The sequence below is a fragment of the Schistocerca gregaria genome, chromosome 6 (assembly GCF_023897955.1).
Source record: "Schistocerca gregaria isolate iqSchGreg1 chromosome 6, iqSchGreg1.2, whole genome shotgun sequence".
NCBI classification, from domain to species: Eukaryota; Metazoa; Arthropoda; class Insecta; order Orthoptera; family Acrididae; genus Schistocerca; species Schistocerca gregaria.
In genome coordinates, this window is record NC_064925.1 from 1503743 (window position 1) to 1530016 (window position 26274).

Sequence of the window (26274 nt, forward strand, 5' to 3'; positions counted from 1 at the left end):
GTCAATCCACGAGTCACCTTACCAACTTCCCTGCGGTCCCGCATTCTCCACGTCTTACATCAAGGTCACTAGGGTATTGCCCAGGCGAAAACCCTCGCACATCGCCATGTCTTCTGGGTAGGCATAACAGCAGATTTGGAGTGCATGGTCCGTGGTTGTCAGCAGTGTACCCAGGCCCTTCTCACACCATGTCGGTCCTTCCAATCCTGACCGGCCGCTTCCCTCCCATGGGAACCAATCCATGTGGATTTTGCAGGACCCATCCTCGGCACTTACTGGTTACTCATCATAGATGCCTACTCCCACTTCCCTTTCATTATCCGATGCTCCTCTATCACTACAGACAGTACCATCATGTTCCAGTCAAAAATATATTCGATTGAAGGCCTTCCTGTCACCTTGGTATCAGACATCAGCCCACAATTTCGCAGTCAAGAGTTCACCAAATTTTGACACAGTAATGGTATCCACCGCGTCTTTACCCCTCCTTTCCGTCTGAAATCCAATGGAGCACCTTGTTCACACTTCTAAAACTCAGATGAAGAAGTACACAGAGGAACACTGTCCGGAAGAAGCTCTTACGTTATTTCTCAGTACCTACAGGGCCATGCCAGTGGGTGAGAAGTCCAGGTGAACTGCTCCATGATCGCCAGCCTCGGACTCTTCTCCATCTCCTCCTGCTGCAGGTTGGACCTCGCGCCCTGCCAGGTGCTTCCCAACATTCATCCAGCTCCAAGGTGTGCTCTCGTGGTATCAGGCCCCAGCACAACTGGCTTCTGGGGGTCGTTATAAAGCCCCATGGTCGACAACTGTTCGACGTATGCCTAGATGACAGGGTGGTTTCGGATCACCAAAACCGAGTGCATTCTCCTTTCCTTGGGCAGCCGCAGCACCAAACGCCGGCTCCTCTCCCATCGCTGGCCCCTTCCTTGGGGCCTATGTTGATGCCGTCTCCTCCATTGGTGGATGATCTTCCCAGAGATAGCCAGCAGACATCGGCTGCTAGCCCCACGCTGCCGTGTACTCTAGACACGGGACAGCTCCAGGACCTTACCCTGAACCTCCTTCCTGGCCCCTCTTCGGCATCGCCTCGTTTGGACGAAGCGAACGTCCCCGTGCCGCTTGCACAGCCTGACGACATATCGCAATTGCCACTGCTTCAGCGTTCCAGCCACCTTGCATGGAAGGCGGCGCCCTGCTCTCGAATGGCTGGGTTCCATTGCCTCCTTGAGGAGGGCTGCAAATCAGCCTATGACAATGGGCTGTATTGGTACTCTCTTCCCCGTGGTCACCCGTGTTGCACCAGCATTTGCAAGGGGGGAGGGGTGTTAAGCTGGAGCCAATATTAAACCACAGAGAATGGTGTTTTCTATGTCCTAGGCGTACCAAAAGCACCATGATAGACACTGGCTATTTACATACAAGATAATGGAAACAGACATTCTGTGCACTACTTCCTGTAGGGGGACCTTGAGCCATGGCTTGCAGGAAGTATCACTACGCCATAACCTGACTGTCTGGAGACAGCTATTCAGGGGCTAGAACCAGCCCCGAGTTCACTTCACTCCGAACCCCAACCTCGCAGATTTCGACTCCTGAAGATTACATCTTCGTCTTTGCATTGGAATTTTACTAGTGTGTGTGTGTGTGTGTGTGTGTGTGTGTGTGTGTGTGTGTGTGTGTGTGTTACCCCGGACCATTGCAGAAAATAAGAAGTGAACTTTGTGTTGGCCACAATTGGAAACGTTAAATGACATCGTTATTGTTACCGTTTCTTTTTTATTAAGTAATCAACCTTGAAAAAGAACATAAACATAAGTTGTGTTTGTGAGAAATTCCGAATTATCAGTCATTACAAGCTACAACCTACTGGATCCCAAGGAGAGGTTCGGTGCGGTAACCATAGCATCTTTATGCTGTTCGAGAGAAATCAGTATGGAGCATGTAGTTTTCAATCGTGTCACATAGTCAATGTGAACGTGCGAGGAGTATTATGAACGGGCAGTGGTGCATCGCTTACAAGCTACTGCACTCCCAGAAGAGGACCCACGTAAGTCTCATGTAGAGAAGTCGGCATGGAGAGTGTAGTCTTGAATCGCGACGCACTTTCTGTGCGGCATCGTCGGTGTAAAGTTGCGAGGGTTATAGTTAACGGCCACTTTTGCATCGGGTATAAGCTACTTGACTCCTAAGCGAGGTCCCATGTGGTGAAAGTTGCTGCGTTAGTCTCTGTACGAGTAGTCGGCATCAAGACTGTAGTATTCAATAGCGACGCAATTTGTGCCTCGCAACGTCATTGTGAAGCTGCGAGGCTCACGGTAGACAGGCAGTGGTGCATCGAACACAAGCTACTGGACTCCCAGGAGTGGTTCCATGCGGTGACCACAGCTGCATCAATCTCTTGGAGACAGCTCGAGATGCAGCCTCTAGTATTCAATCGCGACGCAATTTCTGTGTCGTATCGTCAGTGAAAAGTAACGAAGGTTACAGGTAACAGCCACTGGTGCATCAGGTTTAGGCTACTGGACTGCGAGGAAAGGTTCCATGTCGTCTCCGTAGCCGTGTTAGTCTCTTGGAGAGAAATAGGCATGGAGACTGTAGTATTCAATCGTGATGTAAATTGTATGACACATCGTCAGTTCGAAGCTCCGAGGGTCACAGTACACGGGCAGTGCTGCATCGAACACAAGGCGAGGTTTCATTCGCTGACCATAGCTGCGTCTGTCTCTTCGAGACAGCTCCACACGTAGCTCGTAGTATTCAATCACTACGCAATTTCTTCACAGCATCGCCAATCTAAGGATGTGTGGGTTACTGTAAATAGCCGGAGGTAAATCAGGTATAAGCACTTGGACACCAAGGAGAGGTTTCATGCGGTGACCTTAGCCACGTTGTTCTCTTGGAGAGAAGACGTCATGGAGCATATAGTATTCCATGGCGACTCAATTTATGTGTCGCATAGTCAATGTAAGTGTGCGAAAATTACAGTAAACAGCAAGTGGTGCATTGGGTGTAAGCTACAGGACTTCCAGGAGAGGTTCCATGCGGTGACCATAGTTACATCAGCCTCTTGGAGAGAAGTCCGCATGGAGCCTGTAGTATTCATTCGCGACGCAATTTCTCTGTAACAAACTCAATGTGTCGCTGTGAGAGTTACAGTAAATGAGCAATGGCGCATTGCAGACAATGCTACTGGACTCCCAGGAGCGGTTCCATGTGATTACCGTAGTCACTTTAGTCTCTTGGAAAGAAGTTGACATGGAGCCTGTAGTTTTCAATAGCGATGCAAGTTTTGTATCACATAGACAACGTGAGGATACCAGTATTACCGTAAACGGCCTATGGTGCATCGGCTATATTATACTGCACTCCCAGGAGAGGTTCCATATTGTGACCATAGATGCATTAGTCTCTTGGATGGGATATGGCATGGAGCCTGTAGTATTCAATAGCAACGAGTTTTCTATGTCCCATCCTTAATGTGAGGGTGCGAGGGTTACAGTAAGTGGACAGTAGTACATCAGAACACAAGCAACTGGAGTCCCATGGATCGTTCGTGGCAGTGACCATAGCTGCGTTAATCTGTTCAGGAGGAGACGGCATTGAGCCTGTGGTATTCAATTGCGTCTATTCTTCAATGTAAGGATGCTAGGATTACAGCAAATAGCCAGTGGTGCATTGGGTATAAGCAACTAGACGTCCAGGAGAGGTTCCATGTGGTGACCATAGCTGTGTCAGCCTCTTGGAGAGAAGTCCGCATGGAGTCCGTAGTATTCATTGGCGACGCAATTTCTCTGTAATAAATTCAATGTGTGGGTGGGAGAGCTACAGTAAATGGGGACTGGTGCATTGCAAACAAGCTTCTAGACTCCCAGGAGAGGTTCCATGTGATGACCATAGCCACATGAGTTCCTTGGAACAAAGTTGCCATGGAGCCTGTAGTTTTCTATCACTATGAAATATTTGTATCTCATAGACAACTTGAGGATTACATTAAATGGCCAGTGGTGCATCGGTTATATTATACTGGATTCCTAGGGGAGGTTCCATACGGTAACTGTAGCAGCGTTACTCTCTTGGAGGGGAGTCTGCATGGAACCTGTAGTATTCAATCGCGACGCAATTTCTGTCTGACATCGCCAATGCGAGCGTGCGAGGGTTACAGTAAAAAGGCTGCGGTGTACACGACACAAGCTACTGGATTCGCAGCCGAGGTTCCACGCAGTGACCGCAGCCACATTTGCTTCTTGGAGAGGAGTCTGCATGGAGTATGTCGTTTTCAATCACGACGCAATTTCTGTGTCGCATTTTCAAGTATAAGGGTGCAAGCAAAACAGTAAATTGATAGTGGTGCATTCGGTATAAGCAACTGGACTTCCAGGTGAGGTTCCATGTGATGACAGTAGCCACGTTTGTGTCTCGAAGGAAAGTCTGCATGGAACCCATGGTAATCAAAAGCGATTTTTTTTTTTTTGCCGAATTGTCAGTGTAAGCGTGCGACGGTTATAAGCTACTGAACTCCCAGGAGAGGTTCCAAGCGGCTACTGTAGCCACTGCTGTATCTTGGAGAGAAGTCCGCATGGAGCGTTTTAAAATGCGACGCAATGTTTGTGTTTCATCGTCATTGTGAAGATGCCAGGGTTACAGTAAACGGGCAGTGGAGCATCGGACACAAGCAACTGAACTCCCAGGAGATTATCGATGCGATGACAGTATCCACATTAGTCTCGTGGACACAAGTTTGCACGGAACCTGCAGTACTAAATCACGACGTAATTTCTCCATCACAACGTCAATGTGTGGCTGCGCGGGTTAAACAGGTAGTAGTCCTTCGGGTATAAGCTACTGATTGATTGATTTTTTTATTTTAACTGGAGAGCTATAACAGCCTAAGTCTGACCCGTCACTGCCCCACCGAAACTAGGTTTATTGTGCGGTATCGCTCTCTGTATATGTAATAAAGCCAACCAGTGCCTTTAAATAGTTCAAAGAGTCCCTCTACCAGTTTTTTGTTAGACTCAATTTTTTCAGTTATAGTTGTCTTGAAGATTCTGTATCTTTTACTCTCTAATGGCATGCATTCTGAGATCAGGTGTGATGCAGTTTCTTCACGTCATCAGAGATCCTACATTTAGGGCCGTCTTCCGTTATACCCATTGTGTATAGGTGTTTTTTGAAGTTCCCATTGCCAGTCATGAGTCTAGTCATGAGTTTGATCTCTTTCCTGTTCAGTCCCAGGATTACAGAGCTTCTTTTAAAACATGGCTTGGGCATCCCTATCTTACCATGTTTTCGTTTATGGACCTTGATCCAATATCCTACGTGCTGATTCCTAAGACAGTTCCGTAGTTCTAATTTGATCATAGCCTTAGTGATTGTCATGACAGGTTCCGGTCCAATAAACGGAGTTGTTGCCCCCATCCTAGCCAATCTATCGGCTTGTTCATTGCCACAGAGCCCTGAGTGGCCAGGGACCCCCACATTAGGTTCACCCTATTGCTTCCCCCTAGCTCCACCAGAGCCCTGTGGCAATCTGCAACAATCTTAGATCTTGTTGCAGGAGCTGCCAATGATTTCAGGGCTGCCTGGCTGTCTGAAGAGATGTAGATGCTACGGTCATTGTAGCACCTACGCATATTCTTCTCCACACATGCCCTGATTGCAGTAATTTCGGCTTGGAATACAGAGGCCAGCTTCCCTAGAGAGATGATGCTCTCCAGTCTTGGCTGAACCACCGTACAACCCTGCCACAACGCCTTGGTCTGTTTTCGACCCACCGGTGAACCAAAGAATGTCCCACGTACGGCGTAGAACTTTTTTCTCCCACTGCTTCCTACTTCCAATTATTATGTTATAAGGCTTGTCGAAGCAGTTGGGAGTTATATAGTAGGCAGGCATTTCCCTAGCCATACCTACATTTACGTCACTCACTATGTTGTTGTGTGATTCTGGATATCTTAATGAGACCTAGTTTTGGCCAGTTTTAAGTCTTTATGCCCCAGCTGATGCCTCCATCTTAAATTGAAGTGGAGGCATATCCAGCATGGCTTCAATTCCAGCGATTGGTGTGCTGCTAATTCCGCTCGTTTTGGCTAAACATGCCAATCTCTGCACCTTAGCAAGCTCTTTAGCAGCAAACCGCTTTTCTACCTTCTTCCACCACACTATGGTCCCATAGGAAATCCTAGGTGTAACCACTGTCGTGCATATCCAGTGCATACCCCTGTGGCTTAGGCCCCAGTATTTGTCACAAGCCCTCCTAGTACTCAAGTGTACTTTTTGCCTTGGAGCAGATACTCTTAATATGAGGGGTCCAGGTTAGCTTCTTATCCAAGGTTACCCCTAGATACTTCGCTGTCCCCTTCACAGGTAGTTTCATCGAAGAGCTTTAGATTCCAACTTGCATGCTGAATATGTCTCTTCATAAATGGTACCGCAACAGTCTTCTTAGGATTAACTCTCATATCCTATTTAATGCACCATTTTTGCACAATGTCCAACCCTACTTGTGCCATATTCCTGACTGTGTCAGTGAATTTACCAAGTATTACTATGACAAGGCCATATGCGTATCCTTGGCAGAAGCATTGTCTGGAATTTAGTTCCTCAATGACTTCGTTCACCACTAGATTCCACAATAGAGGATACAAAACTCCTCCTTGTGGGAAGCCTCTACTGGTCTTAATTACCATCTTTTCATTCATCATGGTAGCCTCTGCCTTCCTTCTACTAAGCATGGCCCTGGTCCACCTACATGTAGTGGTACCCAGGTCATTCACCTCTGCTGCCCTTACCATGGAATCGAAGGTCATTTTACTGAATACCCCCTCGATATCCAGGAAGATGCAAAGGGCTATTTCCTAGAAGTGAAGTGCTTCTTCCACCTTCCCAACGAGTTGGTGGAGAGCTGTCTCACATTATTTACGTGGTTGGTATGCGTTTTAGGAGGACAGACTGATTGGTCTCATATCCCTGACCTTGGTATGATGAGTTCTCCCTGATTTCGGATGAAGACAACCTTCACTGCCCTCCAAGCATTGGGAATGATTCCTACTGCTATGCTAACCCTGAATATCCTGCATAGGACTCTTATAAGCTTTCCTCCTGCCTGTTGCAAGAGAGCTGGAAAAATTCCATCTGGGCCAGGTGACTTCAACGGTTGGAATGATCGCACCGCCCACTGGATTTTGTTGAAGTTCACACAATCCTTGGCCGATTCCCAGTCCTCTCTTCGAGTGCATGAGAACCGTTGTCTCTCTGGGGTCACATAATGGTTTGTGTTATCCGGCAGAGCATATTGAGGAAAGTGAGTTTTGAGGAGCAATTTCAGCATCTCATGTGCTGTCTTTGTATATTCCCCATCCTCCTTCCCCAACGTACCTCCTGGATTGATTGGTACTCTAGCACAAATCTTGTGAAGTCTGGATTGTGCAACCGTGCCCTCCACTTCCTCACAGAATACCTTCCAGGATGCCTCCTTTGCTTCTTATTGCAAGATTGGAATTGACAAAGGCCTCACGATATTTATCCCATTGTCCTTTATGTCTCGCAATATTAAATAGTCTCTGTACCCGTCTTCTTTGCGTTCCCAGTTTGTCATTCGACAAAGGAACACACCTATTTGTGCATTTCAACAGCCTCTGGTACTTCCTCAAATGCTACTGGCTTCCTTATCGTGGTTTTAATTTCCGATAAGCCTAAGTCAAGGTCCCTCCTATATGTCTACCAGTCTCTTTTCCTGGAATTCCTGTAAGTCATGGTCTGTCTGATTCCCATTTCAACCACGTACATGTGGTCCGATGAGGTTGGCTCCAACACCACATGCCATTTTTGACATAGCTCCCTATCGTCGTGGAACCAAATGATATGTCAATTACTTCTTCCCTTCTGCTTTTCATGAATATTGGTTCATTGCCCTATTCAGGAACTCAAAGTTGTTAGCTAAGGGAAATTCAAGAAGGTACTCACCTCTACTGTTGGTGTCCTTGCTGCCCCACACTAGGTTGTGGGCATTGGTGTCGCATCCCACCAGCAGTTGGTCACCTCGCCGATGGCAAGTCTCTACCAGTGTCCTCACCTACAAGGGAGGGGTAGAACTGTCTTCCTAAGGAAGATATGGTGAGGCCAAAATAATTTCCCTCGTGATACCTTCTTCACATTGCTGCTAAGTCCCTAGAGCAGAAATCCATCATTCACATGAAATAAATGCCATTTCTAACATAGATGCATGTTCTGGAGTTTCTTAGATTCCTAGTATAGATCACCTTACCTCCAGTACCTCCAAGGCTCGATACACCCCCTTTCAATAAATAGGGTTCTTTTATCAGGGCCACATCCACTTCCTGTCTCCCCAGGCTGTGGCTCAAGGCAGCAGAGGCCCATTTACTGTGCTGCAGATTAATCTGCATCACCTCCAGGCTCCGTCTCACTGTCATCTTCGAGGTCTTTGAGAACCCTGACGGTGACCTGCGAGAATCCTAAAAACAATTTCAGGTCGTGCTCCCGCATCGACTTCAGCGACTTCTCACCAACCTCCACCACCAGGGTTTGTCCTTTTGGAGCAACTTTCTGATTAATCACCCTCCAGTCTTCTGTCGGGACTTTTGGGTTCTGGGCCCCTATTTTCCAGAACAGAGACAGTTCCTCCTGCTGTGAGGTGATGGCCACCAGTGGATAATTCTACTGGATAACTGCCAACCTAAAAACCGAGACTGCAGTACTATACGTCTGTTTCCGTATTTCTAGTCCCTTTACTTCCCTCCACTTGTTTTTAGGAAGCTATTCTTTTACTTCCTTTTATTCTGCTCCCTGAGTAGCTTCCTCCTCTGGGACCCAGACAAGCCTTTGACCTTAATCTGATCAAGCTTCTCAGGTCTAGACCCAGATTCAGTAGTGGAAATGCCTTCCATCGATTGTGTCCCTGATGTTTGGGTATCTGAGGTCTCAATTTGCCCCTCAGTATCTTTTTCTGTATTTTCTGTAGTGATGTCCATGATGGTCCCACGAGATTTGGGGATCTAGAAGGTCCACACCACGAATACCCCACTCAGTGAAAGTCTAACTACTCAGGGAGGTCGCCTGGTATCCCTGAGGCTCCTTTTTCGACACATCTTCCCGTGTGTCATGCATCCCTCAGCACAGATTGCATCACAGCTTGGGTTGGGTCATGGAATGAGGTAGGACTAGGAGTGTAGAGGGAAGATGGGACGTTGTGGGAAACTCTTAGTCTGATCCGTCGTCTGAGGATTTTATGACAATAGGTCCTCTACCTTCGGCATAGCCCTCAGTCTCACCCAGATACACAATCCCCTCCAATCACATGGACAGTACTTCGTCAAGGTGGTGTGGAGTGGTTCCAGCTGGCTACTGTAGACGCTTTTGTCTCTTATAGAAAAGACGGTTAGGTGCCTCTAGTATTCAATTGCAAAGCAATGATGCAGCGGACAGAAGTTAGTGAACTCCCAGGAGATGACCGATACGGTGATGGTACGTCTCGTGGACATAAGCTTTCATGGAGCCTTGAGTATTCAATCGCTACGTAATTTTTGTTTCGCAACGTCAATGTAAGCGTGCGACGGTTAAACAAGCAGTAGACCATCGGATATAAGCTACTGAACGCCCAAGACAGTGTGCAACTGGCTACTTTAGCCACTTTAGTCTCTTGGAGAGAAATCGCGATGGAGGCACTAGTTATCAATCGTGAAGCAACTTCCGTGTCACTTCGTCACTGTGAAGACGTGAGGTTTACAGTAAACGGGCAGTGGTGCATAGAATACAAGCTACTGAACTCCCAGAAGATGATCGATGCGGTGATGGTACGTAAGTTATTCTTTGGCACAGAAGTTTGCATGGAGACTGCAGTATACGATCGCACGGAATTTGTGTGTCGTATCGTCAGTGTAAGGCTGTGAGGCTAAAAGAGGCAGTCGTCTTTGGACATAAGCTACTGAACCCCCAGGAGAGGTTCCAAGTGAATACTTTAGGCGCTTTAGTCTCGTGGAGAGAAGTAGACATGGAGCCTCTAGTGTTCAATTGCGACGCAATTTTTGTGTCGCATCGTCATTATGAATACAAGAGGGTTTCAGAATTCACGCAGTGCTGCATCACACACAAGGTACCCTGCTCCCAGGAGAGGATCCGTGGGTTGAAGGTACTCCCGTTAGTCTCCTGGACAAGTGTCTGCATGGAGACTGCAGTATTCAACCGCGATGTAATTTTTGTGTGACATCGTCAATGTAAAGTCTCTAGATTTAGAGTGAACAGGTAAGAGTTTGTCGGATACATGCTACTAAACTCCCAGGGGCGGTTATAAGTGGCTATTGCAGACGCTTTGTGGTGTCACCGCCAGACACCACACTTGCTAGGTGGTAGCTTTTAAATCGGCCGCGGTCCGGTAGCATACGTCGGACCCGCGTGTCGCCACTATCAGTGATTGCAGACCGAGCGCCGCCACACGGCAGGTCCAGAGAGACTTCGTAGCACTCTCCCCAGTTGTACATCCGATTTTGCTAGCGATGGTTCACTGACTTCTACGCTCTCATTTGCCGAGACGATAGTTAGCACAGCCTTCAGCTACGTTATTTGCTACGACCTAGCAAGGTGCCAGTATTCTTACTATTGATATTGTGAATCATGTACCATAAAGACCGACGTTCTCAATGAATGGATTATAGTTAAGTATTCCACCAGCTACGTCCGTTTTTCTCAATTCTAATTCCTTTCTCATATTCAAGACCTCACGCCAGTTTGCGTGACCTAAAACGCGTGAATTTCGGCATCCTTTAGAAAAACACGGTTGGCTCTCCTGCCAAACACAACCATATATTTTCTTGGAGAGAAGTAGTCATGAGGACTCTAGTATTCAATTGCGACCCAATTTCTGTGTCGCATAGTCATGATGAATACCCGAGAGTTACAGGAAGCGGGCAGTGGTGCATCGCACACAAGGTACTCGGCTCCCAGGAGAGGATCCTCGGGTTGAAGGTACGCCCGTTAGTATCATGGAGAGAATTCACCATGGATCCTGCAGTATTTAACCGCGATGTTTTTTTTGTGTAGCTTCGTCAAAGTAAGGTCTCTAGGGATAAAGTGAGCAGGTATGAGTTCTCCGGATGCATGCTACTGAACTCCCATGAGCGGTTACTTATGCCTATTGCAGGCGATTTAGTTTCTTGGAGAGAAGTAGTTATGGAGACTTTAGTATTCAATTGCGATCCAATTTCTTTGTCGCATCGTCATTACGAACACCCGAGGGCTACAGAAAACGGGCAGTGGAGCATCGCACACAAGGTATTCGGCTTGCAGGAGTGGATCGTGGGGTTCAAGGTACGCCCGTTAGTCTCATGTAGAGAATTGTTCATGGATCCTGCAGTGTTTGACCGCGATGTTTTTTTTGTGTAGATTCGTCAATGTAATGTCTCTAGGGTGACAGTGAACGTATAAGAGTTCGCCAGACACAAGCTTCTGACTCCCAGGAGTGGTTATATGTGGCTATTGGAGGCGCTTTAGTTTCTTGGAGAGAAGTAATCATGGAGCTTCTAGTATTCAATTGCCACCCACTTTCTGTGTCGCATCGTCATTATGAATACCCGAGGGTTAAAGAAAACGAGCAGTGGTGCATCGCACACAAGGTACTCGGCTCCCAGGGGAGGATCCAGGGATTGAAGGTACGGCCGTTAGTCTCATGGAGAAAACTCTGCATGGATCCTGCAGTATTTAACTGCGATGTTGTTTTTTTTGTTTAGCTTCGTCAATTTAAGGTCCCTAGGGATACAGTGAACAGGTATGAGTTCGCCGGATACATGCTACTGAACTCCCAGGAGTGGTTATATCTGAATATTGCAGGCGCCTTAGTTTCATGGAGAGAAGTAGTCATGGGGCCTCTACTATTCAATTGCGACCCAATTTCTGTGTCGCATCGTCATTATGAATACCAGAGGGTTACAGAAAACGGGCAGTGGTGCATCTGACACAAGGTACTCGGCTCCCAGGAGTGGCTCCTGGGGTTGAATGTAAGCCCGTTAGTCTCATGTAGAGAATTGAGCATGGATCCTGCAGTACTTAACCGCGATGTTCTTTTTGTGTTGCATCGTCAATATAAAGTTTCTACGGTTACAGTGAACAGGTAAGAGTTCATCGGATACATGCTACTGAACTCCCAGGTGTGGCTATAAGTAGCGATTACAGGCGCTTTAGTTTCTCGGAGAAATGGCCTCATGGAGGCTGTAGTATTCAATCGCGACGAAATTTCTGTGTCGCATCGTCATTATGAATACCAGAGGGTTGCAGAAAACGGACAGTGGTGCAACGCTCACATGCTACTCAGCTCCGTGGAGAGGTTCCTTGGGTTGAAGGTACGCTTGTTAGTCTCATGGACAAAAGAGTGAATGGAACCTGCAATATTCAACCACGATGTAATTTTTGTGTCACATCGTCAATGTACAGTCTGTAAAACTTCCATCTGAAATCTTCGTACGATCGGCATGTCGCTGCAACATTCTGCATGGTTTCTGCGACTGTTCCTGACATGTGTGCACATATAAAATCTAATTTGTGTGCTAGCGTCCAGTGTTCTGGTAATGCTCCTCGGAATTGATCAATAAAAGTTCGTGGATGTAATCAGTTTCCTTCTCGAAGGTGTTGAAATTTTCTGACTGTGAGGAAATGATCGTTGTCGTACTTCGTCATAGTTCCACATGAAATTCACGATTCTTCGCCACTTTTGTTTCTGATTATTTCTCCCGTCGTTCTTTCCGGTTGTGGTAGATCCATTGGATATTGTCCACTGTAACTTTCGCTTACCCTTGCGTATTATCGTCGGAGGGGTACGCAATAATTTTCTTCCAACGGTTACGAACGTGTGGCTGAATGCATTGCACTGTATTCTTCGCGACCTGACTTTCCATTGTCAGGTATTGGTTAGGTATCTCGTCTGGCTAACCTTTCTGCTTCATTGCACGATCCAAACTGTCTTGAAACATTCATTTGTGGTTCCGCATGTGTTTGTGATGTTTGTCCTTCAAGAATTTCGAAACGTGTTTGTTGCTGTGCAGGCTGTCTGATTTCACGTATGTTACTTTCCGCCTGTGATTGGAATCGCAAATGCGTAATATCTCCGCTAATTGCTTGTTTTTACGGTGCTGTTACAGATACGGATGTGGTTGCAGACTCTGTGCTTGTCCGATCCTGTTCACAACGCTCTTCAATGGTTTACAACAACTCTGTGTGCAATTTTTGAAATTGTCGCTTCGTTTGCGTTTCTATTTTGACCATGCGGTTATCATATCTTCGCAGCGCTGCTTTTGTGATACGTTTGTGTAACACACTGTTTTCAATAATTTCACGCGCTGTACCTGTCGCTTGTCTAGTAATTACGTTTATCTGTTTCTCTAGTTTCTTGACTTCTCCCTGGGTGTTGTTACGTAATGTTTTGATCTCGTCCTCAGTGTCATTACGCAATGTTTGTACGTCCACTTGTACCTTGTCAGTGTCTGTTCTCTACTGATTGTGACCTGTTATTGAGTTTCCTTTCACTTCTCTAGATTCTTTTGCCTTGTCTTCAATATGACTTAGGTGTAATTGAATTATTTTGTTTTGTTCTTTAATCTCACGCATTTGTCTCGTGATTTCTGCATTTTGGTTCGTCGTTTCTGCATTCTGAATTTGAATTTGGTTCGCAATTTCTTTATTTTGTCTTGTTATGGTTTCCGTCATTAATTGTAATAATTCTGCCAGATTGGTGGGTCCTATTGCGTTTTCTTCCGACGTCCTACGCTCTGTGTTTTCGCCCAAGTGTTGGTTCGCAACCGATTGCATTGAACTGTGCTATGACACGTTTCTGCTCGCATTCCTCGTACTCTGTGGTGAGGGAGCTCTGATTACTTGTACTATGGGTTCTACGTATTCAAGTCGCAAGTTAGAATCCTCATCGACTGTCTCTCTACTTTCCTGCTCCTCTGTCGTATGCTGACTTATGTTTTCTATGCCTTGGCGTATATTAACCTCGTTATGGTGCGTTATATGTCCTATTTCTCGCGATACTGCATCGTCTGTTGTACTATCCTCTATTCTCTGTCCGTCTTCATGCTGGGTCTCTACCTCAATTCGGTCAAGGTCTCGATCTGCCATTGCTAATCTTTCCGAATCCCTTATTTTCTGTTTTGAAAGCAATTCACGCGCCCTACTTCGCGTCAACATGCGCTCATACGATCTCACGCGTTTCATAAAATTTTTGTTCACACAACTTGACAAATCATTCACTTACTTGTTGGCATCCGCCACCTGTGCATTTACATTGGAGAGAGAACTTAATTCTAACAATTTTAAAATTCATAACTTAATCATGCTATTGTCTCTGCCAGAATGTTTCACTTTTATTGAATACTTTATTACTATCTATCGCTGCAGCTACTGTTTTCGACTATGTACAATGTTCAAAAAAATTGTTTTTATTACGAAAATTTTGTAACAGGATATTTTTCTGGCATAGTTAGGCATGTGTCAATCATAGTATTTTACCATCCTGGCAGGGTCGCCATTTTCTAACATTCTGCGTGGTGTCTGTTTGTTCTATATCTTGTCTCCCTACCACTGTCGCACAACGACGCTCTGAGCGTGTTTTTTAGGGAATTGTTGCTGGTAAGGAGACGTCAGACCACACATGACATGTAGAATTCAGAAGAGTTCAGTGAGACTAGCGGTGATATAACCAAATACTTAATGATTTCAGCGTAAGCGCCATTGCACTCCCTGTAAAAGAATCTTAATACAAACTAAATTTAGTGGAAGGGGTTCAAGGCTTTCCTATTTTTAGTTAGCTGGTAAAATAACGTCGAAAAAGCAGTTAAGTTTACCATTGGAAATTTTATTCTAGTCACAATACATTGTTTATAAATTGCACTATTGATAAAAGGAAATGTTTTAATACAGGATGGTAAAAACCAACTGCATTCAACAAAAATGTGAACGAATATTCCCTGAATGGGTTTCCAAGATCTACAATGGATCGAAGGATGACCTATGCCATATCACATCTATAATCTAGGTTTAAATAAAGTTTCACGAAAGAGAAAATTATCAAAATGGTCTACAGTGACCCTCAATTATCTTTAATTACTTATCTAACTTGTCATAAATTACAGTGGCTGATATGGCTTCTCAATAACTATATAACAGAAAAATCATCGCATTTCCGATTTTTACTTAAAGTGGCAAATGTGAACGCCATGAGCTTTAATTGACGATCGACACTAGTATTACGAAAAAAGGAGGTGTAACAGATGAGACTTCTGCAGTTCTGAGTGAAGCTTTGTGCGGTTTCGCGTGCTTTCATTACCTTGTCGGTGTTTTCGCCAAGGGGCGGCGAGCACCACAGCTCCGCTCACCTCGCCGTCTCGGAAGCAACTCTCTCCTAACTTCTCCTTACTACAATTTACTGAAGTAGGTTTAAAAAAACTATCTGGCTGTGTTTTCATCTGACCGTTCAGGGTCTCAATGTTAACCTTAAGCTCCGCGTACAAAAATTCTGTCTATCCAATGAGAAACGTTATACTTTTAGTGGTGGGGCAACGTTTTTAAGTTTGCAACGTAACAGAGACGCGAAAAATTCTCACGCTAAAACTTGCGGTTGGGGTGTGGCTCTTTTTGTGTTATCGTAAGATCTATACTGTTTTTCTGGGGGGCTCTAGCTTTTAACATGGGCTGGGGGGGGGGGGGGGGGAGTCCTGACGTAACAGACATGCGAAAAAGTCTCGCGCTAAAACTTGCAGGTGGTGTGGTCCTAGTGGTTAGCTGGAGACGTGGGTGTCCAGTCCGTCCCTTATCGTAGGGCCTCCTAGCTTAACACAGTTGTGCTCTCGGCTTCTGTTCTCGTTTCTCCCCTCAGAACTACGTCTGTCTCACGGTGGGAAAGTATGACATGCATTTAGGCATTTTTGTGTTAGTCTGTGTTATTCAATTTGCTCACTCGTTACTCGTATTACTTTGGTTAATTTAATGTCACCATTTATTCGGAGCTATGCGACATACTACTGGACTGCTTATCATGTCAGAGTTTTCATGGAAGGTGTTGAATTTGCATGATACCTTACAGGGTTACAGTGAAAAGGTAAGAGTTCGTCGGATACATGCTACTGAACACCCAGAGTTGGCTATAAGTGGCTATTTGCAGACGCTTTAGATTCTTGGAGAGAAGTAGTCATGGAGCCTTTAGTATTCAATCACGACGCAGTTTCTGTGTCGCATCGTCATTATGAATAACCGATGGTTACAGAAAAAGGGCAGTGGTGCATCGCACACAAGCTACTCAGCTCCCAGGAGAGGATTCTTGAGTAGAATGTAGGCCCGTTACTCTCATGGACTCAAATGTACATGGAGCCTGCATTGTTCAACAGCGATGTAATTTTTGTGTAACTTCGTTAATGTAAAGTCTCTGGGTTTACAGTGATCAGGTAATGGTCCGTCGAGTACATGCTACTGAACTCCCAGGATTCGTTATAAGTGGCTGTTCTAGACGGTTTAGTTTCTGGAGAGAAGTTATCATGGAGACTGTAGTATTTAATCGCGAGGCAATTTATGTGTTGCGTCGTCATTATGAATATCCGAGGGTTACAGTAAACATGCCGTGGTGCATCGCATACAAGCTACACAACTCCCAGGAGAGGGTCCTTGGGGTGAAGGTAGGCGCGTTAGTCTTATGGACACAAGTCTACATCTAGCCTGCAGTTTCAATCGCCACGTAATTTTTGTGTCACATAGTCAATGTAAAGTCTCTAGGCTACTGTGAACAGGTAATGGTCCGTCGGATCCATGCTTCTGAACTCCCAGGAGTGGTTATATGTGGCTATTGCAGCCGCTTTAGTCTCTCAAAGGCCTTTGATTGTGTAAATCATGGAATTATTTAAGATAAGCTAAATCATTACTGTTTGAGTGGGGCAGTGCACAAATGGTTTAATTCATACTTAACTGGAAGAATGCAGAAAGTTGTAATAAGTGGTTCATGTAATGTTAAAACAACAGCTGATTCGTCAAACTGGGGGCTATCAAGTACGGGGTCCCACAGTGTTCGGCCTTAGGTCCTTTACTGTTCTTGATATACGTTAATGACTTACCATTCCCCATTGATGAAGATGCAAAGTTAGTTCTTCTCGCTGATGATACAAGTATAGTAATAACATCCAAAAACCAAGAACTAAGCGATGTAATTGTAAATGTTGCTTTTCACACAATTATTAAGTGGTTCTCAGCAAAAGGACTCTCTTCAAATTTTGATAAAACACAGTATATCCAGTTCCGTACAGTAAATGGCACAACTCCAGTAATAAATATAGACTTTTAACAGATGTCTGTAGCTACGGCAGAATTTTCAAAATTTTTAGGTGAGTCCATTGATGGAAGCAACACATTGATGGTCTGCTGAAACGTCTGAGTTCGGCTACATATGCTATTAGGGTTATTGCAAATTTTGGTCATAAGAATCTCAGTAAATTAGCTTACTATGCCTACTTTCATTCACTGCTTTCGTATGGCATCACATTCAGGGGTAATTCATCGTTGAGTAGAAAAGTATTCATTGCTCAAAAACGTGTAATCAGAATAATTGCTGGAGCCCACCCACGGTCATCCTGCAGACATCTATTTAAGGATCTAGGGATCCTCACAGTAACCTCTCAGTAAATATATTCACCTATGACATTTGTTGTTAATAATCCAACCCAGTTCAAAAGTAATAGCTGTGTGCATAGCTATAACAACAGGAGATAGGATGATCTTCACTATACAGGATTAAATCTGACTTTGGCACAGAAAGGGGTAAATTATCCTGCCACAAGTCTTTGGTCACCCACCAAACAGCATCAAAAGCCTGGCAGATACCAAACTAACATTTAAAAATATATTAAAAAATTTCTAGATGACAACTCCTTCTACTCATTGGCTGAATTTTTAGATATAAATTAAGGGCAAAAAAACCAACTTAAACATTGTCATGCAAAATTTTGTGTCACGTAATATATTGTACAGACATCTTTTATTAACCTGACACGTTCCACATCATTACGAAGAGTCGTATTCATGATCTATGGAACAAGTACTAATCCAATCTAATCTAATCCAAACTTGAGGAGAAGTCCTCATGGTGCCTCTAGTTTTCAATCGCGTCGTAATTTCTGTGTCGCATCGTCATTATGAATTTCTGATGGTTACAGTAAACGGGCAGTGATGCATCGCACACAAGCTACTGATCTCCCAGTAGAGGATCCTTGGGGTGAAGGTACGCCCGGTACCCTAATGGACACAAATCTGCATGGAGCTGCAGTATTCAATTGCGACGTAATTTTTTTTTTGTCAGGTCGTCAATGTAAAGTCTCTAGGGTTACAGTGCACTGGTAATAGCCCGTCGAATACACGTTACTGAATCCCAGGAGTAACTATAACTGGCTATTGTAGACTCTTTAGTTTCTTGGAGAAAAGTCACTATGGAGTCTCTAGTATTCAATCACGCCCCAACTTCTGTTTCGCATCGTCATTATGACTATCAGAGGGTCACAGTAGACGGGCAGTGCCGCATCGCACACAAGCTACAGATCTCCAAGGAGAGGTTAATTAGTGTGTAGGTACGGCCGTTAGTCTCATGCACACATGTCTGCATGGAGCCTGCAGTACTCAATCGCGACGTAATTCTTGTGTCACATCGTCAATGTAATGCCACTAGGGTTGCAGTGAACAGGTAACGGCCCTTCAGATACAAGCTACTAAATTCCCAGGAGTGGTAATATGTGGCTATTGTAGACGCTTTAGTCTCTTGGAGAGAAGTCGTCATGGAGCCTCCAGTTTTCAGTCACGACGCAATTTCTGTGTCGCATCGTCATTATGAATATCCGAGGGTTACAGGAAACGGGCAGTGGTGCATCGCACACAAGGTACACGGCTCCCAGGAGAATATCCTTAGGGTGAAGGTACGCCCTTTGCGTCATGGACAACAGTCTGCACGGATCCTGCAGCATTCAGTCGCGACGTAATTTTTGTGCACATCGTCAATGTAAAGCCCCTATGATTACAGTAAACAGGTAATGGTACGTCGGATACATGCTACTGAACTCCCAGAGAGGGACAATGTGGCTACTGTAGCCGCTTTAGTCTCTACGAGAGGAGTCGTCACGGAGCCTCTAGTTTTCTATCGCGACGCAATTACGCGAGGTTTACAGGAAACGGCCAGTGGTGCATCGGACTAAAGTCACTGATCTCCCAGGATAGGAATGTTGCGGTGCCGGTAGCATGTCAGCATGACATAAGTCTGCATGGAGCCTTCAGTTTTCAACCGCTACGTAATGATGGAGTCGCATCGTCAATGTGAGGCTGCTAGGGTACAGTGATCAGATAGTTGTCCATCACCTCGCAAGCTACTGTAATCACAGGAGAGGTTCCTAGTGGATACTGCAGCCCTTTTAGTCTGTTGGAGAGAAGTCGTCATGGAGCCTCTAATACTCACTCGCGACGTAATTTCTGTGCCGCATGGTCAATAACACTATGAGGCTTGCACTGAACAGATAGTTGTCCTTCTGATACAATCTACTGAACTCCCAGGAGAGGTTGCGAGGGCTACTGTTGACGCTTTATTGATCGTCCATCAAGTAATAGTTGCTGTGACGATACTGAAGTTAGTTTCTTGTGCAGAAATCTGCATGGAGCCTGCAGACGTAATTTTATTGTCGCTTGGTCAACATAAGGCTTCGAGGCTTACAGTGAACAGATAGTGATTCATCTGATACAAGCAACAGCTCGCAGGAGAGGTCCCAAGTGGGTAATGTAGCCGCATTAGTCTCTTGGAGAAAAGTCGTCTTGGAACCTCTAGTATTCAATCGCTAACCAGTTTCTGTGTCGCATCACCATTATCAATATCCGAGGGTTACAGTAAATGGGCAGTGGTGCATCGCACACAAACTACTCATCTCCCAGGAGAGGATCCTTGGGGTGAAGGTACGCCCGTTAGTCTCATGGACCAAAGTCTGTATGAAGCCCACAGTATGCAACCGCGACGTAATTTTTGTGACCCATCGTCAATATAATGCTACTAGGGTTGCGATGAAGAGATAGTGGTCCATCGGATACTAGATACTGAACTCCGAAGTGAGGTAGAATGTGGCAACTGTATCCCGTTTAGTCTCCTGGAGAGTCCTGGAGAGAAGTCGACATGGAGCCTCTAGTATTCAATCGCGACGCAATCTCTGTGTCGCGATGACCTTATAAATTTGGGAGGCGCGGGGGGGGGGGGGGTTACAGTAAACGGGCTGTGGTGCATGGGACACAACCTTCTGATTTCCCAGAAGATAATCGCTGCGGTGACGGTACGCTCTTAGCCGTGGAAGGGGAAGAAGTGGGAAATGAACCGTAGCAACAAAATTTTTCTTTTAACAGGTGGCTTTATTGTAGTGAACAGTTACACTAATTCTCAGTCTTTCAAAATCAGCTTTAGTTCTTTAAGGCAAGCAGCTGCGATTAATCAAAACAGCCGACCGTGGTGGCCGAGCAGTTCTAAGCGCTTCAGTCTGGAACCGCACGACGTCTACGGTCACAGCTTCGAATCCTGTCTCAGGTATGAACGTTTGTAATGTCCTTAGGTTAGTTAGGTTTAAGTAGTTATAAGATCTACGGGAATGATGACCTCAGAAATTAAGTCCCATAGTTGTCAGAGCCATTTGAACCATGTTTTTAATCAAAACAACAAACACTTCTCTTACAGTATCAAAGGGTAAGTTCGAAGAAAAATGAAATTTAAATAACAACTCTCTACAAATATAGCGTCACAGGTAAGATTAAATTTATGATTGTTAATTTTTTTTAAAACTTTCAATAAATATCCCTTAATATGTTTAGTAAAAGAAAAGTGATAGGCCTAACGAGAAAGTGCAACCCACCACAACTTTTCCATACATCATAGACACAAGTTGCACATTTAACCCCAAGGATTTGCCAAGATAAATTTCCCCAAAACGTAAAAGATAAATCATTACACTAAAATGCTGCATCAATTATCAACAAAAAAATTTCACAAGGATTCCAAGGCTAGATTTAACATTTCTGACATCGAAGCAGTAGGCAAGAAACATTAGCTCAGTTAACAAAATACAATTACACCTAAACTCAAATATAAGTTAAAATCTAACACACACGACGACAACTGCCAGCTTACAATAGTTACAAACTTTATTCAACCTCATATATCAGATGTCATTACCAAGGGAAGTGTGCGAGCCAACTTGAAGCAACTATAACATGGTATAGACCAAAGTATAGATTCAGCAGTCTATGCAGAGAAGTCGGCAAGAAACGGCAAACAAGTCAGGAAACGATCACCGTCGCCCACATACACACTCGCGCACGCACGGACCCAGAGGAGCCAACCTTAAGCCAGGGAGATAGTACAGGCAGGGCGCAAAAAAAAAAAAAAATATATATATATATATATAATCTTCACGGGGCCCACCGAACCACAGGGCGGGAACTACCAAAATTCACTCTCCTTTAACTTTACGTACGGCGCCCAGGCGAGTAAACGGGAAATCGTACGGGCACAGGCCAGCAAATATCCCAGAGAAAAGGTTAAAAAAGTTCTGCAACAGCACAATAGAACGCCAATAAAAACACACTAAGTAAGGTACATCACCCCACAGAATGCCGAGAAACACGAACACTGGGGTTTGCCCACGTTTACGACACAATCATAACAACGAAGATAAACTTCTTAGCCATAGCATGCTGAAACACACAAACACCACCAAACTTCCGAGGACGGACAGGTACTCCCCTGTAAACTACAGGGTGTTACAAAATGGTACGGCCAAACTTTCAGGAAACGTTCCTCACACACAAAGAAAGAAAATATGTTATGTGGACATGTGTCCGGAAACGCATACTTTCCATGTTATAGCTCATTTTATTACTTCTCTTCAAATCACATTAATCGTGGGATGGAAACACACAGCAACAGAACGTACCAGCGTGACTTCAAACACTTTGTTACAGGAAATGTTCAAAATGTCCTCCGTTAGCGAGGATACATGCATCCACCGTCCGTCGCATGGAATCGCTGATGCAGTCCTGGAGAATGGCGTATTGTATCACAGCCGTCCACATTACGAGCACGAAGAGTCTCTACATTTGGTACCGGGGTTGCGTAGACAAGAGCTAACAAATGCCCCCGTAAATGAAAGTCAGGAGGGTTGAGGTCAGGAGAGCGTGGAGGCTATGGAATTGGTCCGCCTCTACCAATCCATCGGTCACCAAATCTGTTGTTGAGAAGCGTACGAACACTTCGACTGAAATGTGCAGGAGCTCCATCGTGCATGAACCACATGTTGTGTCGTACTTGTAAAGGCACATGTTCTAGCAGCACACGTAGAGTATCCCGTATGAAATCATGATAACGTGCTCCATTGAGCGTAGGTGGAAGAACATGGGGCCCAATCAAGACATTACCAACAATGCCTGCCCAAACGTTCACAGAAAATCTGTGTCGATGACGTGATTGCACAATTACGTGCAGATTCTCGTCAGCCCACACATGTCGATTGTGAAAATTTACAATATGATCACATTGAAATGAAGCCTCATCCGTAAAGGGAACATTTGCACTGAAATGAGGATTGACACATTGTTGTATGAACCATTCGCAGAACTGTACCCGTGGAGGCCAATCAGCTGGTGATAGTGCCTACACACGCTGTACATGGTACGGAAACAATTGGTTCTCCCGTAGCACTCTCCATACTGTGACGTGGTCAACGTTACCTTGTACAGCAGCAACTTCTCTGACGCTGACATTAGGGTTATCGTCAACTGCACGAAGAATTACCTCGTCCATTGCAGGGGTCCTCGTCGTTCTAGGTGTTCCGCAGTCGCTAGTCATAGGCTGGAATCTTCCGTGCTCCCTAAGACGCCGATCAATTGCTTCGAACGTCTTCCTGTCGGGACGCCTTCGTTCTGGAAATCTGTCTCGATACAAACGTATCGCGCCACAGCTATTGCCCCGTGCTAATCCGTACATCAAATGGGCATCTGCCAACTCCGCATTTGTAAACATTGCAATGACTGCAAAACCACGTTCGTGATGAACACTAACCTGTTGGTGCTACGTACTGATGTACTGCAGAGCAATGAGTCGCATGTCAACACAAGCACCGAAGTCAACATTACCTTCCTTCAATTGGACCAACTGGCGGTGAATCGAGGAAGCACAGTACATACTGGCGAAACTAAAATGAGCTCTAACATGGAAATTAAGCGTTTCCGGACACATGTCCACATGAGATCTTTTCTTTATTTTTGTGTGAGGAATGTTTCCGGAAAGTTTGGCCGTACCTTTTTGTGACACCCTGTATATCCGGGAGTAGCACAGCCACAAGCTCCTGCAAGGAGCGGTCCAGGGAAATCGCTACGAGAAACATTATCCAGCACGAGTATCGTCACCCAGTCCCGAGCAAGGCGCAGCCAGACAGGGCAGGAAAGCTGGTAATCAGGCGACGACTCCAACCACCGACCCGGGGAGGAGCAAGTAACACCAGCCCCGACCAGCGACAGCGCAGACGGACCCACTGTCCGACCCAAAAGGCAGTGCTCGCGCCACTCGCACCCAGGCTTAACTTCTCGCGCATACGCCACTGGCAGACACGGCGCCACCCGCCACTAGGAGGCGCCCCGCAACGGAGACAGAAACACCACTCGGAGGCCCAACAATCGAGAATCGATCGAGAATACCGCCGCCACGGCGGACGCACCTTAGTCTCTTGGACTGAACTCTGCATAGAGCCTGCTGTATTCAATCGCGACGTAATATTATTGTCGCATGGTCAACTTAAGGCTACGAGGCTTACAGTGATCCTTCTGATACAAGCTACTGAACACCCAGAAGAGGTCCCAGGTGGCTACTGTAGCCGCTTTAGTCTCTTGGACAGAAGTCGTCATGGAGCCTCTAGTATTCAGTCGCGATGCAGCCTCTGTGTCGCAATGTCATTAGAAATTTGGGAGGGTTACAGTTAATGGGCAGTGGTGCATCGGACACCAGCTACTGATCTCCCAGAAGACAATCGTTGCGATGACGGTACGCACGCTAGTCTCTTGGACAGAAGTCTGCACGGAACCTACAGTATTAAATCGTGACCTAATGTTTGTGTTGCATCGTCAATGTAAGGATACTAGTGTTACAGTGAACAGATAGTGGTCCATCGGATATGAGCTACTAAACTCGTCGTGCATCGGACGCGAGCTACTGGACATCCAGGAGAGGTTCCAAGTGGCTCCTGCAGAAGCTTTAATCTCTTGGAGAGAAGTTGGTATGGAGCCTGTAGTATTAAATCGCGACGCAATTTCTGTGTCGAATCGTCATTGTGAAGATGCCAAAATTACAATAAATGGGCAGTGGTGCATCGCACACAAGCTACTGAACTACGGGGAGAGGATCGATGCGGTGTCGATATTCACGTTAGTCTCTAGGACAAAAGTGTGCATGGAGCCAGCATTATTCAATTGCGACGTAATTTCTGTTTCGCATCGTAAATGCAAGTCTACGAGGGTTAAATAGGCAATAGTCCATTTGATATAAGATACTGAACTACCTGGACACGTTCAATGCGGTGACCGTAGGCACGTTAGACTCTTGGAAAGAAGTCTACAGGGAGTCTGCAGTATTCAGTTGCGACGTAATTTCTGTGTCGACTCGATGGTTACAGTGAAGAGATTGTGGTCCATTGGATATAGGTTACTGAACTCCCAGGAGAGGTTCCAAGTGGTTACTGTAGCTGTTTTAGTCTCTTGGAGTGAATGCTGCATGGAGCCTGCAGTAGTCAATCGCTAGTTAATATCTATGTTGCATCGTGAGTGTAATTCTGCCAGGCTTAAACAGGCAGTGGTCTTTCGGACAGAAGCTACTGATGTCCCAGGAGACGTTCCATGCCGTGACCGTAGGCACATTAGTGTCTTGGAAAGAATTCTGCATGTAGCCTGCAGTATTCAATCGCAACGTAATTTCTAAGTCTCATCGTTAAGCATCTTTGAGGTTTACAGTAAAGAGGTAGTGGTACATCGGACATAAATCGTTAGGACGTAAGTCTCTTGGTCAGAAGTCAGCATCGAGCCTGCAGTTTACAAACGTGACGTTATTTCTGTGGGAGGGTTACTATAAACAGGCAATTGCCAATCTAATATAAACTATTGACCTTCCAGGACTGGTTCCATGCGGTGATGGTATGCACGATAGTGTCTTTGACGGATGTCTGTATGGGACCTGACGTATTCAATCGCGACTCAATTTCTGTGTCGCATCGTCAATGGAAGGCTCTGAGGGTTACAGTAAACAGGCAGTGTTACATCGGATATGAGCTACTAAACTTCCAGGAGATGTTCCATGCGGTGACAGTAGGCACGTTAGTCTCTTGGAGAGAAGCCTGAATGGAGCCTACAGTAGTCAATCTCGACGTTATTTCTGTGTCGCATCGTTAATGTATTGCTATGAGGTTTACAGTAAACAGCCAATGTTCCACCGGATATTAGGTACACAACTCCCAGGAGAGGTACCAAGTGGTGACCTTAGGTGCTTTAGAATCGTGGAGACAATTCGGCATGGAGCCTCTTGTATTCACTCTCCACGACATTTTAGCGTCGCATCGGCAGTGTGAAGATGCTAGCGTTACAGTAAAATGGAGGTGGTGCATCGGACATTAGCGACTTCTCACCCAGGAGAGTTTCCATACGATTATCATAGCTGCGTTACCCTCTTAGAGAGAAGACAGAGTAGACAATGTAGTTTTCAAACGCGACGCAAGTTCTGTGTCACAAACTCAATGTGAAGGTGCGAAGTTTACAGTAAACAGTACATCTGATATAAACTACTGAACTCCCAGGACAGGTTCCATGTGGTTACCGTAGGAACATTAGTCTCTGGGAATGAAGCCTGAATAGAGCCTGCAGTATTCAATTGCGACGTAATTTCTGTGTCGCATCGTTAATGTATTGCTGCGAGTTTTACGGTAACAGTCAGTGGTACATCGGATATAAGCTACTTCTCCCAGGAGAAGTTCCATGCGGTGACTGTAGGCACGTTATACTTTGAGGAGAAGCCTGCATGGAGCCTGCAGTACTCAATCGGTATGGGGCCGGTAATATTAAATCACAGCGCAAATTATGTGTCACATCGTCAATGTGATGGTGCGACAACAATGAATGGGCAGTTGTGAATCGCCTTCAAACACTCGACTCCCAGGAGAAGTTTCATACGGTGACTGT